The 14325-nt window shown below is 41.6% G+C and overlaps 1 protein-coding gene across 1 annotated transcript in view; it reads right to left on the reverse strand.

Moving 5' to 3' along the window:
* The window catches only part of LOC131689643 (uncharacterized), a 290463-nt gene extending 279232 nt beyond the window's left edge, over nucleotides 1-11231 (reverse strand). Inside the window, exon 1 of the mRNA XM_058974880.1 lies at nucleotides 11148-11231. The gene's annotated coding sequence lies outside the window, so the exon portion shown is untranslated. The remainder of the gene's footprint in view (nucleotides 1-11147) is intronic.
* Between the last annotated feature and the right edge of the window lie 3094 nt (nucleotides 11232-14325).

Here is a 14325-nt window from a genome sequence, read left to right on the forward strand (position 1 = left end):
TGTTGAAGAAACGGCCGTTGATCCTCAACCTGCACATTGTTTCATCGATCGGCCATCAACCGATCACGCACCTTTGCCTATCGCCCATCACAATAAAAGCTGTCCCTAGCTCATGTGTGTTTTGCCGGTAGATGGTATGATTACCTCTAAACGTTAGCACCATGGATCCTGTCCAACACACCTCCTGCAGCGCTCCGATTCCGAACCCGCGGTCCTTGAGAACATCGGCGAGTACGCGGGTGCTCCCGATGACTTGAGAGATCTGCAGTTCCACGTTCCGAGCTTCCAATCGATAGTCCCTTTTCGTCGCAGTGGTCGTCGCCATTGGTATCGGGTCGCATTCTTATCTTGTTGACTTTTCGCTGCAATTGGTTTTTTACGGCTGGCTCGCAGGGCCTCACACCAACCCCCTAACTTTCTGGAGGACCATAGTGCACAGTTGAGCTTAGAGTCCTTCACTGGCACTCGGACGATGATCAGCCACCCCTAACATGGGTAACAGACGCTGTTTTGAGCCGCTCATCCTGGAGAACAGACGCTCAGGCTTGCAGCAGCAAATCCCCCCACTTCCCTGTCAGCCTACGACCAAAGTTCTCACCGGGGTTGGTTACCCGATCTTCCCTAAGGTTGCTCGAAGTTCCCGGCTGGTACCACGGGGAGGTAGGGATAGGAGTTGCTGGGAAGAGGCTCTGTCTTACGCATTACCCAGCCTTTACCGAGCCTTGATGTTTGGTGTTACTATTAGAAGTACCGTGCACTCCAATACAAATCGTATACAATTTAAAATCTTGTCATTTAGTTAAACTCCCGTTAGGGATATATCTGGTTTTATATTCGAGCTTTGTGAAACGTGAATACTACTAGCGAGCAAGAGTTCTTTTTTGGAGAGTTTTAGTGCCCAGTCTTCAATAAAATTTCTTCTTCAATAGTTTCCCATCAAACCTTTCTTGCGTATTCACGAGATACAAATTTATTGAGAGTATGGGGAGCCCGGGGCTAGTATTGAGAGTATGGGGAGCCCGGGGCTAGTTGGCGGTTAGAGTAAGTTGGCGGAATCTCCTTTTCTCCGTTTCTTATAAAAATAAAGCGCTGTCTCTTGTTGTGAACCTCAAGTAATGTGAAACGCATCATCCAATGTGTTTTTGTTGCAAAACATTTTGTTTAGTAGAAGCTGTGAGCGGTATTGTGGTTTTGAGCATACTTTGTAAATTTTCATAATTTTAAACATTTTGTGTTATTTAAGGCGGTTTTCAATCTATTCCTCGAATGATTATATTTTTCGATAGTGTGTGAAAAGAGCTGTCAGTATCCGTATAGATATTACACCTTTTTAAATCCTTTTTCATAAAAAATGCTGCTGGGGAAAGTTGGCGGTGACGCACACGGGGCAAGTTGTCGGTACTATTTACAACAAAGAACAGACGTCCTTCTTCAGAATTCAACTTGTGTAAAAATCTCTAACGGTTTCGAAGTTAGTTGGGATATCTAAACCAGGTGCGCTACTGTCGTCATGCTTCTTGTGGCTGAGTTCGACTGAATTGAAAGCGGTTATACCTCTACCCAGTCAGAGTAGTCCGGAACCGGTTCAGACTTCCAGTATGAATTCCAGCCCAAATGCATCACTCGATTAGGATATTTGACATCAAAAATACAAAAATACAAAAAAAGCATGTTTTTTTGTTCCTGCTTTTGTGGGAATTTCATATGTGACCTGACGATGCAGTCTATATTTCCGGAGCCATATGACCGATTCGTACGAAATTTTATGGCAGTCTATCCTCCTAGTCTTCATTTGAGACTAAACTAGGTTTGAAAGATGGTTATTTTCCCGTGACTGACGGAACCGTTTATGGTGGTCAATGTGACCAGTAAGACTTCGGAGGGGAAAGGGAAGGAGGATTTGATGAGGGGCGCAATCAACCGCATGTTATCCATTTGATACTTGGTTTGTGAAAATCGGTTCAGTCAACACCGAATTACTGATGTGACTTTAAACTAATTGTCGACAGTAAACAATAACTTCAAACAGTCTATCTTCTGACCTCGCATAAAGCAGAAGCAAAAAAAAATTGCTACGCTATAGCAGGCTATAGGCACCAGTGAATCAAGCCAGCTTTTGTTGTATATTAGTAAACAAATAAATTGTATCGTTGCCCCCGGCTGCGGAGTGAAATAATTTTGGGAAATGAAACAAAAGTGCCCGTGCTACGGGATAACACGATTTTGATCGACTTTAATAAAACTCGTGTTAGACCCACAGTTCAGGAATTGGAACAATTAGTTAAAGTGAAAATGGACCTTAATCTCGCTGAAGTTACGTACATTCAGCTACATCACGTAAAAAACTGTGTTTTTCAATCATGTTGAGAAGCTTAGCACAGGCCGAAAACTTCATTGCAAAGAACAACATGCAACACGAGGTCGATTTTAATAACACCAGAATCAAGATCCCCGTGCATATGGAAAACGACATGATAGACGTGCGTATCCATGATTTGGCCACGTGCACTAGGGAAGTTTACATCAATCGAATCATGTCGCAATATGGAGAAGTAGAATCTATTACGAATGACACCTGGAGAAATTTTTTCACCGGCATTCCCAACGGCGTTCGTATTATGAGGGTGCGAGTGACTAAACCAATACCTTCTTACATGACTATCGAATGCTACATTCCAATTCTGTAACCATGCAGCCCACTACGGAAAAACATGCGCCGAAGCAACTAGTCAAAACTCATCTACTACAGCCAACTCTATCAAGCAGCCATCGACTCCTTCAGATAAACCAAAAGCTGCAACGACCACGACAGCCGCTCCCAATGTATCGTTCGCTTAGATGATCTCCCTTTGGCGCCATCTGGCGAGCCGAAGGTTTTCCTTTCTTCTTCTGCTCCCTTTTTTGATCTTCTTTCTTCTTCTGCTGTTTCCCGTGTTTCTCCTTCCGACCTACAACGGTACTCCAGCTTTTTCCGTCCTTTTCTTCGGCAACAGCAACAGCATCCTCGAGCATCTGCCTCTTGGGCCCGTCTGGTTTTCCATCTCCTGGCGAGGTTCTTGTTCTTTTGGGAGTCACGGAAACTGGCGAGTTCTCCACTCCATTCTACTTCTCCTTACCATGCTTTGGAGGGGTCAGGAAGATAGCCTTAGCCGATTCCAATGCTCGCTCAGCTACATCAGCCCTCCGCGTTTCCGTGTCATACTCATTCACGCCAAACAGTTGCGCCTTTCGAATACTGATTGCTTAATGTCCTTATGGCCATTGTTTCTCGCATCCACAAAATTGTGGAGCTCCTTCACCAAGTGTTTCGCTGCTACTACTTTTGGCTTCTGTGGGGTGTAATTCATCCCGCTTTGTTCTGGTTGTGTTGCTGCCCCTGCTGTTGCAGCTGTTTATCGTCCTCCTGCTCTTGCTGAATAACTTCAACTACTGCTGCTGGTGACCTCACCAAAGCACCTCTGGCGAACGAATTCACCGTGCCTACTCCGTATGTGTGACTTTATATGTTTTTCACCATTTTATTGGGTTCCAATAAAATGAAGGTAGCTCCGGGCCGCTATCTTCACTCGTTGTACATCGTCGTCTCTTGTGATCCCATTATTATCTATGATTATCTATGTATGTGTCAAATAAACTCTCTTATTCTTCTTAGATGACTGAGTATATTTCAATAATATTCTATTCAAATGAATGGTGTAGCATCGTCGCTATTGAAATCATCGAGATTGGAATTCTGGTTCCGGAGTTACGGATTGATGAGTGCGATCACACAGTAAATTCCCATATAAACTGGTACCACCAAGATGGCCAAAGGATGCAATACATATTAAAATGAATACACAATTACTTGGATTTGCGGATCTAGATCACTAATGACCAATGAAAGTAGCTTTGATCACACTGGCCGTCCATAACGGTTTTTTGTCACTTTTCAGGACCTTTTAACTATTGTCATTCGGGTCCGCATAACGTTTCGTTTCTTGAAGCCCCTGAAGAACTTGACAAACTCCTAAGTTAATGTCCCATCTGTTTCTCAGCGAATTATTTACCGATTTTTACAAACTTGATTTTGAAATGAAAGATATGACACTCCCTTTAACCGCTATTGAATTTTATTCATATTTGACTTTTGGTTCCAGAGTTACAGGTTGGTTTGTAGTATTTTTTATCTTAAATACGTTTATTTAGGCCCAAATGCGGTAGCTTAACGAGGCTGATAATTCATTTTATTTAAATACATGGCACATGTTAGTGGGGGAAGAGAAAGCCGTATTTCGGGGCGGTTTGCTCCCCTCTTATGCTATTAAAGGAAAAACGTAGGAAGTGGGATACATATTTTGTAATTAACATTGTCGTTTGCTGGTTGATCATTGTGATAGATATGCACACTTTGTTGTAGTGTTTCCGAGCCTGTAATCGCAGAGGCGTGGGAAGGGTCGATATTTCGGATAATTATTGGCACTCCGATGCTTTCATGATGTTCTCTATATCATCTGTATGTGAGGTATGTCATAATGTTCTGGATGGACGATTATCAAGAGGGGTATGCATCGTAGACTCATGAGGCAATGCCATACTGTAGGTACAGGGAGAGGTTGACGAGGTTCTACTGTAATTGAGGGTGGGGAAAATGTATTAAACTTGGACATCAATAGTTTTCAAAAAGATATAGATAAGAAAAATGTACGGGTTGTCACGGCTTGTCAGGACGTCCCGAACTGGCACAAAGGGTGATCTACCTCGGGCCCGAAGGGAATCTATTAGTTGGGACCTGGCAACACAGTACTCTGCGCACAGCCAAACAACATGCTCGATGTCGTGATAGCCGTTCTCACAAACACAATTATTACTTTCAGCAAGTCCTATACGACGGAGATGCACATCAAATGTGTAATGGTTCGACATGAGCCTTGACATCGTACAACTAAAGTCCCGTCTCACATCCAAGCCCTTTAGCGAAGCATTCGTTGATACCTTCGGGATAATGGGATGTAGCCACCGTCCCGGATGCCCATTGCTCCATGAAGTTTGCCAACTATCAAGCGTCCTCTGACGAAAGATACTGAAAAATTCGTTGAAGCAAATTGGTCTTTCGTAAGTGTCGCCTTCTAATGCGCCCACCTTGGCTAAAGAGTCCGCCTTCTTATTGCCCGCAATAGAACAATGTGACGGGAGCCAAACCAAGGTAATCTGGTAAGATTTTTCAGATAAAGCACTCAGATATTCCCGATTTTTTTCCCAGGAAATACGGTGAGTGCTTTCCAGGCTTCGCCGCCCGGATGGCCTCAATGGAGCTGAGACTGACCGAAACGATGAAGTAATGGTCTGCGGGCAGGGTGTCAATGATCCCGAGAGTATACTGAATGACAGCTAATTCTGTGACGTAAATTGAAGCAGGATCATTGAGTTTGAATGAGGCAGCAAGATTATCGTTGAAGATACCGAAGCTTGTAGACCCATCGAGGATTGATCCGTCAGTGTAGAACATTTTGCCGCAGTCGACTTGATGGTATTTATTATAGAAAATATTTGGGTTAACGTTCTACGAAGATGAACTGACGTTCTGTGCCATGTACTCGAAGTACAAGGACATGAATCGGGTTTGAAAATTAAGCTCGACAAGCCTTTTGCAATTTGCAATCACCAATGGGTTCAAAATATTGCATCGAATGAGCAATCGATAAGAGAGGTCCCAAAATCGATTTTTTAGTGGGAGGACGCCCGCCAGCACTTCTTAATTCATCGTATGGGTCGAGTGCATGCAACACAAGGCAATACGCAAACAACGATACTGGATTCTATCTAGTTTGATGAAATGTATGCTCGCAACGCAAGCAGAAACATCCGTACTCCAACACTGATAATATCGTTGTTTGGTACAGCCTGATTAGGTCTCCTGGGTGGGCACCCCACCATTAACTGAAGCTGTAGTTTCGCTGGTTCACGCTTCCTAGAAAATATGACTAGCTTAGTTTTCTCCGTAGAGAACTCGATACCCAGCTGGATTTTGCAGTGGTCCATGCAAGTCGACGGCCTTGGGACCAGTAATAGAGACCACATCGTCATCTGCAAGTTGCCTTAGCGTGCAGGAATTGACAAGACATTCGTCAATGTCATTCACGTAAAAATTGTAGAGAAGAGAGCTTAGACATGAGCCCTGGGGAAGGCCCATGTAGCTAAATCGTGGTGTTGATAATCACCATGCGAGAAATGCATTTGTTTTTCAGACAACAAGTTTAGCAAAAAGTTGTTTAAAATTGGTGAAAGACCATGATGGTGCAACTTCTCATAAAGAATGTTGATAGAAACTGAATCGAAAGCCCCCGTTATATCCAAGAATACTAATGCCATCTGCTCTTTGTTAGCATATGCCATATGCCATAATTTCTGTTGAGAGCAACGCAAGGCAATCGTTCGTACCTTTGCCTTAGCGTAAGCCAAATTGTGTATCTGACAGTAAACCATTTGCTTCGACCCAATTGTCGAGGCGAAACAAGATCATTTCCTCGAATAACTTCCGGATTCAGGATAGCATTGCAATCGGTCGATACGAGTTGTGGTCTGAGACTGGTTTTCCTAGTTTTTGGATGGCGATGACACTCACTTGTCTTCAATCATGTGGGACAATGTTCCCCTCAAGAAACTTATTAAATAAATTCAACAAGCGTCTCTTGGCAGAGTCTGCTAGATTCTTCAACAAGTTGAATGCGATTTTGTCTTGACCTGGAGCTTTATTGTTACATGATAAGACAGCAAGTGAGAACTCCACCATCGAAGACGGTGTTTCGTTCGCGGTATTGTGAGGCGACGCGGCGCGGTAGATTTTCTGTGCCGGGGCGGAATCCGGATAAACCTTCTTGGCGAAATCGAATATCCAACGGTTTGAATATTCCACGCTCTCGTTAGTACTGTTTCGGTTTCGCATACGTCGGGCCGTGCCCCAAAGAGTGCTCATCGATGTTTCTCTTGTTAATCCGTCGACAAACCGGCGCCAGTAACTACGTTTCTTGGCTTTCATTTAATTTTTCATTCGCTTTTCTAATATCGCATACAGTCGATAGCTAGCGACTAACCCGTCGTTCCGGAAGGCTTTATATGCGGCAGCCTTCTCCGCGTACACGTCTGAGCACTCTTTGTCCCACCATGGGTTGGGAGAACGTTTTTGGTGTTCACGTCGGGTACTCGTTTCGTCTGAGTTTGAATCGCACTATCGAGAATCGAGTTGGACAAAAACGTATACTCTTCCTCCGGGGGAAGTACCTGTGTCGAATAAATAGTTTTGGATATCTCAGCAGCGTAGCTCTTCCAATCAATGTTTCGTGTGAGGTCATAGAGAACATTGATTGGTTCCGAAGGTCTTGAACGAGTGGTGATTGCAATTACAATCGGCTGGTGGTCACTACCGTGGGGATCAGATATTAGCTTCCAGTGTACTTGCTTGCGCTGGTAAAACAATCATTACTATACACTAGAACAGGAATAATAACTGGAAGGATAGTTCAGGGAAATAAGTATTTGAGGACATTACGATTTCCAGCGCTCGCTGATTTATTTTATAGTCGATTGATCCGCTTCAATTCTAGCGAACCCAAGAGGAGATCAGAAAGAAGACAGAAGCGGAATCAATGCAAAGCTATAATTGTATCACTGACGAAGTAGCACTAGGGTCTCCCAAACTGACATCATGTTACAAAATTCATCGGGCTCACTTCTTAAATGAAAGGTTAGAGTATTAGGACCACTTTCTTCTTCGTAGTGAATTTGCTAAAACGCACCCTACTGGTGGCGAATTTTGGTTTTTAGAAAAATGGGCAGATTTTAGATAAAACTTCAAATTCCTGCCTGCTCCTGAATTGTTTTAGATTTGTTTAACATTTTTCTATTTTTATGAATATCCAAGAGAAGTTTGTTTGGATATTTTTAAAATTTTTTGGGTTATTCTTATAACAGCAGAACCAATAAAACCTAGAAAAAAGTGCAATGTTTGTTGCTTTTCATTAGTTTTTCTTCAAAACTGGGTATCTACAAAATTTTCAAAATATGCAGAAGCACTGCAAATAGTTGAGCCGAATACAGGGGCGTAATTTTGCTGAAGAAGGTGTAACAAAACGCAACCATAAATTGGTAATTGGTTTTCGATCCTTGTCAATTCTCATACACGCACATTGAATGCCCTATGGATTAGTTTCCTAGTTTTTAACAAGAGACAAAAAAAGAAATTCCTGTTTGTCTTCACATCTCGCCCTGAGCAGAAGCAAAAAATCGTCCCGCGCAAGTGAAACAGTCAATTCTACCTATAGAGGAACTGGAGGCAAGTCCGACACCTTAAGCGCAATCATTTGTCTAAAATACCACAAAGCTCCAAAAATTATATATTCTGTGCGTAATCGTTGTTTAGATGGTTCTAAACAACATATAATTTTTTAAGCGTTTCAAAAAATTGGATTCATTAAAAAATTTTGGTTGCTAAAAAATGGATAAAAATAACATTTTAAAAACGCTGCGGGTAAGACCGACACCCCGAAGTGGCAAGAGCGACACCCTTGTTAGCTTTCTTTTTGTCCAATTTTTTTCATTAAAAATGTGTTGTGTATGTGTGATAAAGTGTAACTATGTGTATATGAGTATGTGTGATATAAATGCACGCTTTCTGGAATTTCATCGCGTAGCAAGACGTAGAGCATACGAATGTGTGGTGTGAATAAACAATGTTCAACACTTGGTTTGTATTATGGTAAAGATTTTCCCTCTTAATCTTTTCAAGCTTTATTAGCGCTTGTGAAGCCATTCTAAAGGGCGAACACGAAATTATTACGACACATTCAACAGGGCATAACTTTTTACCATTGGTTAAAATTAAACAAAATTTTACACACTTTCTCATTGATGTGTATTGTTTACATGCTGTCAAACTCGAAGTCGTGTTTTTCGATTCAACGAAAATGGAGGTGAACCAACGCGAGTCGAGAGAACAAATCCTTTCCAAACACCTGGAATTTCCTGACCTGTCGCACCGGCAATTGAGAAAAATGTTGAACATTCACCATTCAACCGTCACCAGAGTATTGAAGCGGTTCCAGGAGCGGTTGACGTTGGACCACGGCAAAGGAGCTGGAAGAAAACCGGGACCGGAGAACAAAAAGACTGAGGGAAAGGTGAAGCGGCTGATTAAAGCAAATCCCAACGTCTCAAGCCGTGATTTGGCTAAAAAGATCGGCATGTCGCAGAGCTACGTCCATAATGCAAAGAAGAGAGCTGGACTACATACATACAAGGTATAGAACTTCCCAAACCGCGATGAGCGGCAACAATCGACGGCTAAAACTCGGGCACGGAAGCTCTACGAGAAGATGCTGACAAAATATGGCTGCTGTGCGATGGACGACGAAACGTATATAAAAGCCGATTTTAAGCAACTTCCGGGGTTGGAGTTTTTCACCGGCAAGAGCAAGTTCTATGTGGACGACAAATTTAAGAAGCAGAAAATGTCGAAGTTCGCCTCCAAATATCTCATTTGGCAGGCCATCTGCTCTTGCGGACTGAGGAGTGAGCCTTTCGTGACAAAGGGCACAGTAAATGGCGAGATCTACAAATCTGAGTGCCTCGAGAAGCGCCTTTTGCCGTTCTTGCAGCAGCACGACGAAGCCATTTTGGCCAGATTTGGCATCATGCCACTATTCTAAAAGTGTCCTGGAGCGGTATGAGGCCAATTCTGTCCATTTTGTTCCAAAGGACATGAATCCGCTAAACTGTCCGGAGCTGCGCCCGGTGGAGCAGTACTGGGCAATGATGAAGCGGGAACTTCGGAAGAGCAAGAAGACAGTTAAAGACGAGAAGGACATGTGGCCTGTGTCAAGCCAAAGAGAACCAAGAGCCATTTTGAGGTGTATGCTCTAAAATCGCTATAGCATCCAATGTAACACTAGGAACTTCAATATTTATTATTTTTTGGGAACTCAAATAGCTAACGAAAGTAAGTAAGTGTTCTTTAACTTTTATGTGAATGCTAAGTTAGCGCAAAATGAATTTTCGCACGAAAAATACAAGAAAAAAATTATGGCGCTCAGTTCGGTTTGGCTTAACGCAGGCCATGTTAAGAAAATGGAAAAAAAAACTGACAAACTGATACCGGATGACACTGTAAAGACTTTGATGGAGGGCATCAAGCGAAAATGCGTTCATTTTTACACTCAAGGCTCCATCGATTAACTTTTCTTTTGATTTTTGAAGTAAATATATGTAATTTTGGCTTGATTTTAAACATTATAAGAAAATTGGCATGACATTTTCGGTGTCGCAATAATTTCGTGTTCGCCCTTTAGTGTGCGTTTGGCTTGTGTTTATTGTAAGGCTGATAGCCCAACCTCTCACTAATTGGTTTTTTAACAAAATCATATTTTTTATAAGAAATGTCGGTGTTTTGTTTTTGTGTCAGGCTATAAACATTGAGTAAACGGTGCAATTGCGTCCCAGGAGGGATCAGTTTTTAAAGTTTTAGCGTTTGTTTCAGCAATATTTCACGTTGTGATAAATTTGTCCATAGATTCAAGCTTCAAAATTTTGTTCATTCAAAAGTCTCTGTTTGCGAACTTCATCCCTTAACCCGGCAAGCACCCTATCCTGTATGGCTATATCCTTAAAGGCCCCGAATCCACAGAACTCCGCTTGCAGATTCACTGCCAAAACGAAATCTTCTGCGGATTCGTCGGGCTGCTGGATGCGATGATTTAACCGATATCGCTGAACTAAATCTGGCTCAGTTTTGTCAAACCTTTGTTTGAGTCTATTGATCATGTCAGTATACCCTATCGTAGATAATGAACCGCTTTGAAAAACATGTTTCAATTACGAGTAGACGTACGGCCCACACAAGTTCATGAAATGAGACTTTCTCTGAACTTCGGACACATCATTAGCTACAAAATTAAACTCTAGACGGTCGGCCCAGTCAGAAAAAGAAGTGCCTTTTCTATATGGTTCTATTGTTGAGGCCATGTGACAGTTCAACTGAGCCATCGTTCAATAAATTCAAAAATAAAACTTTAACGCCCAAAAGGAATAAAATAAAATAAAAGAACAAAAGCAAAGGAAAAAAACCCAATCAGCTGCTATTACCACTCACATAAAAAAGGTATTAAATGACTCACCAGATGCAGCCTTTGCCAATATTACGACAGTTATCTTCAACCAATCTATTTTATTTTTAAGCTTCCTGCGAACTTTCCTTACTTTTTCCGATTTGATTCTTCAATCCTTGCCCCTAAAAGTATATAGAGAAAACACTCTAATAAATGATAATAAAAATTTATATAAAAGATCAATTGTTTTTCATTAAACAAAAGGATTGTGGCTTCAGTCCATTGAAACCTGAAAATAAAGAATCTCCAGAACAAAGCCTGAAACAGCGGAATACCACCTCGTGGACAATAATGCCACACTGTCTATGTTTATTTTATTAATTCACACCTATAGTGATTTATTTGTCTTCCTCTTGATCCGTCTAATTTTTTCTAAACGGACAAAGAAAAAAAACTGCCGAAAATTACCGGACAGAAAATATCCCTTACCCTTTTCTATCGTCTTGAAGTTCACTAACGCCGCCGATTCTGCGATGGCGTGTTTTTACCCTTGCTGTTTTGCTGGATCTCACCTTTATCCTCTGTCTGGCGTAACGTTGTCTACGGGAACTTCCTTCCGCGTGGCCTGACTGGAATGCCGAAATATCGCCGTCGTGGCAAAACTGACGCCGATGAAAAAATCGCAATGGCGTCTCCTTAAACCGTCAAAAAAGGCGCTGTCCGTAGCCGTCTTACTTCGGTGCAAAACGATTGTGTTTGCTACCGGGTACAATCCGCACTTTCCGAATAATAACAGACGCGGTTTCTTATAATACTTTAATTTTATCACTTTTAAAAAATACTTTTCCTCGTCGCCAATTGTTATTCAATAGGATTCGGAGTGAAGGAATAAGACGTACTCACTTGTCTGATGATCGATTAGAAGTGTCTGATGATTTATTCATTACCGATCTTGGAGGCTAGATGCGTTACATCAATCAAAATAGGTGGGGCGCTTATACTGCGCGATTGTAAAGGTGGACACATCAATAGGAAGCACTGCTAATAGTTGAGCCGAATATAGGAGCGTAATGTTGATGAAGAAAGTGTAACAAAAAGCAACCATAAATTGGTAATTGGTTTTCGATCCTTGTCAATTCTCATACACGCACATTGAATGCCCTATGGACTAGTTTCCTAGTTTTTAACAAGAAACAAACAAGCAAGAAAATTTCAATATTTACCTATCTTTTTTATTATTTGAAATGGATGAAAGTTTTTAATATTGGAGATCATTTCAGTGATTCTGTCACGTTCACCCGAATGACATTCGCCCGAAAGCCATTTACCCGAAGGACATTTGCCCGAATGTCACATAAACCCAAATGTCATTCACCCGAATGCCACGAACGCCCGAAAGACATTCGCCCGAATGCAACATAAACCCGAATGCCATTCGCCCGAATTCCATATACCCGAAAAACATCGAAATGTCAATCGAAAAAATTTAATTTATTAAGATGAAATACAAATTTTATTACATTTGATGCTATGAAGAAATTAACACTAAAACCACAGATAACAGACGTTTAGGCTCGATTTGAATCGTGTGTAAATACCCGCTGCTGAAATTCCGAATAAATCAGACATCTGAAACATGTTTGGCAAACGTTTGCAGATGGCGCAGTGATCACTACAATGCAGTTAGAGTGCAGCTGTCAAACACGTGTAGCAAACAGTTGCGCAGATGGCAATAGTGAAACACGGATTTTCAACGTATATCAATTTGAAAGTTTACACAGGTTTTTGAAGAAATTTTGTTCTAGCCTAAACGTCTGTTATCTGTGCTAAAACTATACCAGTCAAATAGTTAATCCACTCACCTGGTTTGCATGATTTAACTAGGGTTGCAGTTTTAGGTCCTTTCGTGAGTTGTTTTTAGACTTTTTAGCTGTTGGTACCGCTTGTAGTGTACGTAAAACATACGTACTAGGGTTTTTCTCTTCAAGCTGCAACTGCTTCAACACATCATAGAATTTCCACGGCTTAACAAACCGTTCCATTTATTGTGCTATTCTTCCACATTCTTTTTCGATACATTTTCGTAAACTGACCACGAAGCGGGGGGGAAAGAACGGTTATCGAGAAACTTTTTGATTAGTTTCCTTTCTACCGAAAATACAATTTTTACTAATGTAATCCAAAAAAATCGTCGAGAGCCTTTGGACAACTTTTCCTCAATTCTTCGAGTGCCATTGGAATACCTTGATGGGGCAAGAAAGCCAAGGCAATAACTTGTTTGTAAATTAGTTGTATTTGGTGATCTTCCGAATATGTTGTCTGATGACCAAGTTGTTTTATTTTTCTGAAAAAACTTTGGTTTAGATGGAAGAATCATCCGTGAAGGGCAGCACCGGGAAAAACTCTTCTAGCAACGTTTATCACAGCTGTCTCGAAATCCAATATTACGTAGAGAGCTATTTGGTATATAGATTCAAGAAAATGCTCTTGTTTTGAAAGAAAGAATCAATCCTTATGTTTGAGTAAACCGGGCAGACGAGTGGATCAACAGTTTCTTTGCAAACTTATTTGGCATGCAGATCCAAGGATTTGTTCATGTTTGAAAGAAGCAATCAACCCCTAATTGTGGGAAAAGAGCTGCTCATGTTTAAAAGAAGGAATCAATCCCTAAGTGTGAGTAAACCGGGCAAACGAGTGGATCACCGGTTTGATTGCGAGGGCTATTTGGTATACAAACTCAAAGAACTGCTCATATTTGAAGAAGGAATCAACCCCTATGTTTCAGTAAATTAAGCATACCAATGGATCACAGCTTTGCCGAGTAGGGACCTCCGCTTCGGTTCCTCGACCTCGGTAATTGTGGCAAAGCCGCATTACACTAGCTTCGCCACATAACATTTATGAGCTTCTATTTACTAACGGGGTTGTGCGAAATGGACTTCCACCATGCATGATATAATTACTAATTTAATTGATTCAAATCGTTAATGCAACATCTTAATATATATATTTACCTCGATCGATGATGTTTCCGAAAGATTTCTTATTATTTTGTCCGGTTTATCACAAGATTCCACCGCTCGAGCTGACAACTACGCCCTATTTGCACCTGAAGAGCATTTGTTGCGTTTGCATCGGAACCTCAGCGATGTCGCATAGCCCCATTGGTCAGTGTACGTTTGACTAATGTGGCTTTCTGGTGCACTGTCCGATTTCGCTGCCGCTCAGTCGGCTTTAAACTAGCTAT

Source organism: Topomyia yanbarensis, chromosome 3 (assembly GCF_030247195.1).
Source record: "Topomyia yanbarensis strain Yona2022 chromosome 3, ASM3024719v1, whole genome shotgun sequence".
NCBI lineage: Eukaryota > Metazoa > Arthropoda > Insecta > Diptera > Culicidae > Topomyia > Topomyia yanbarensis.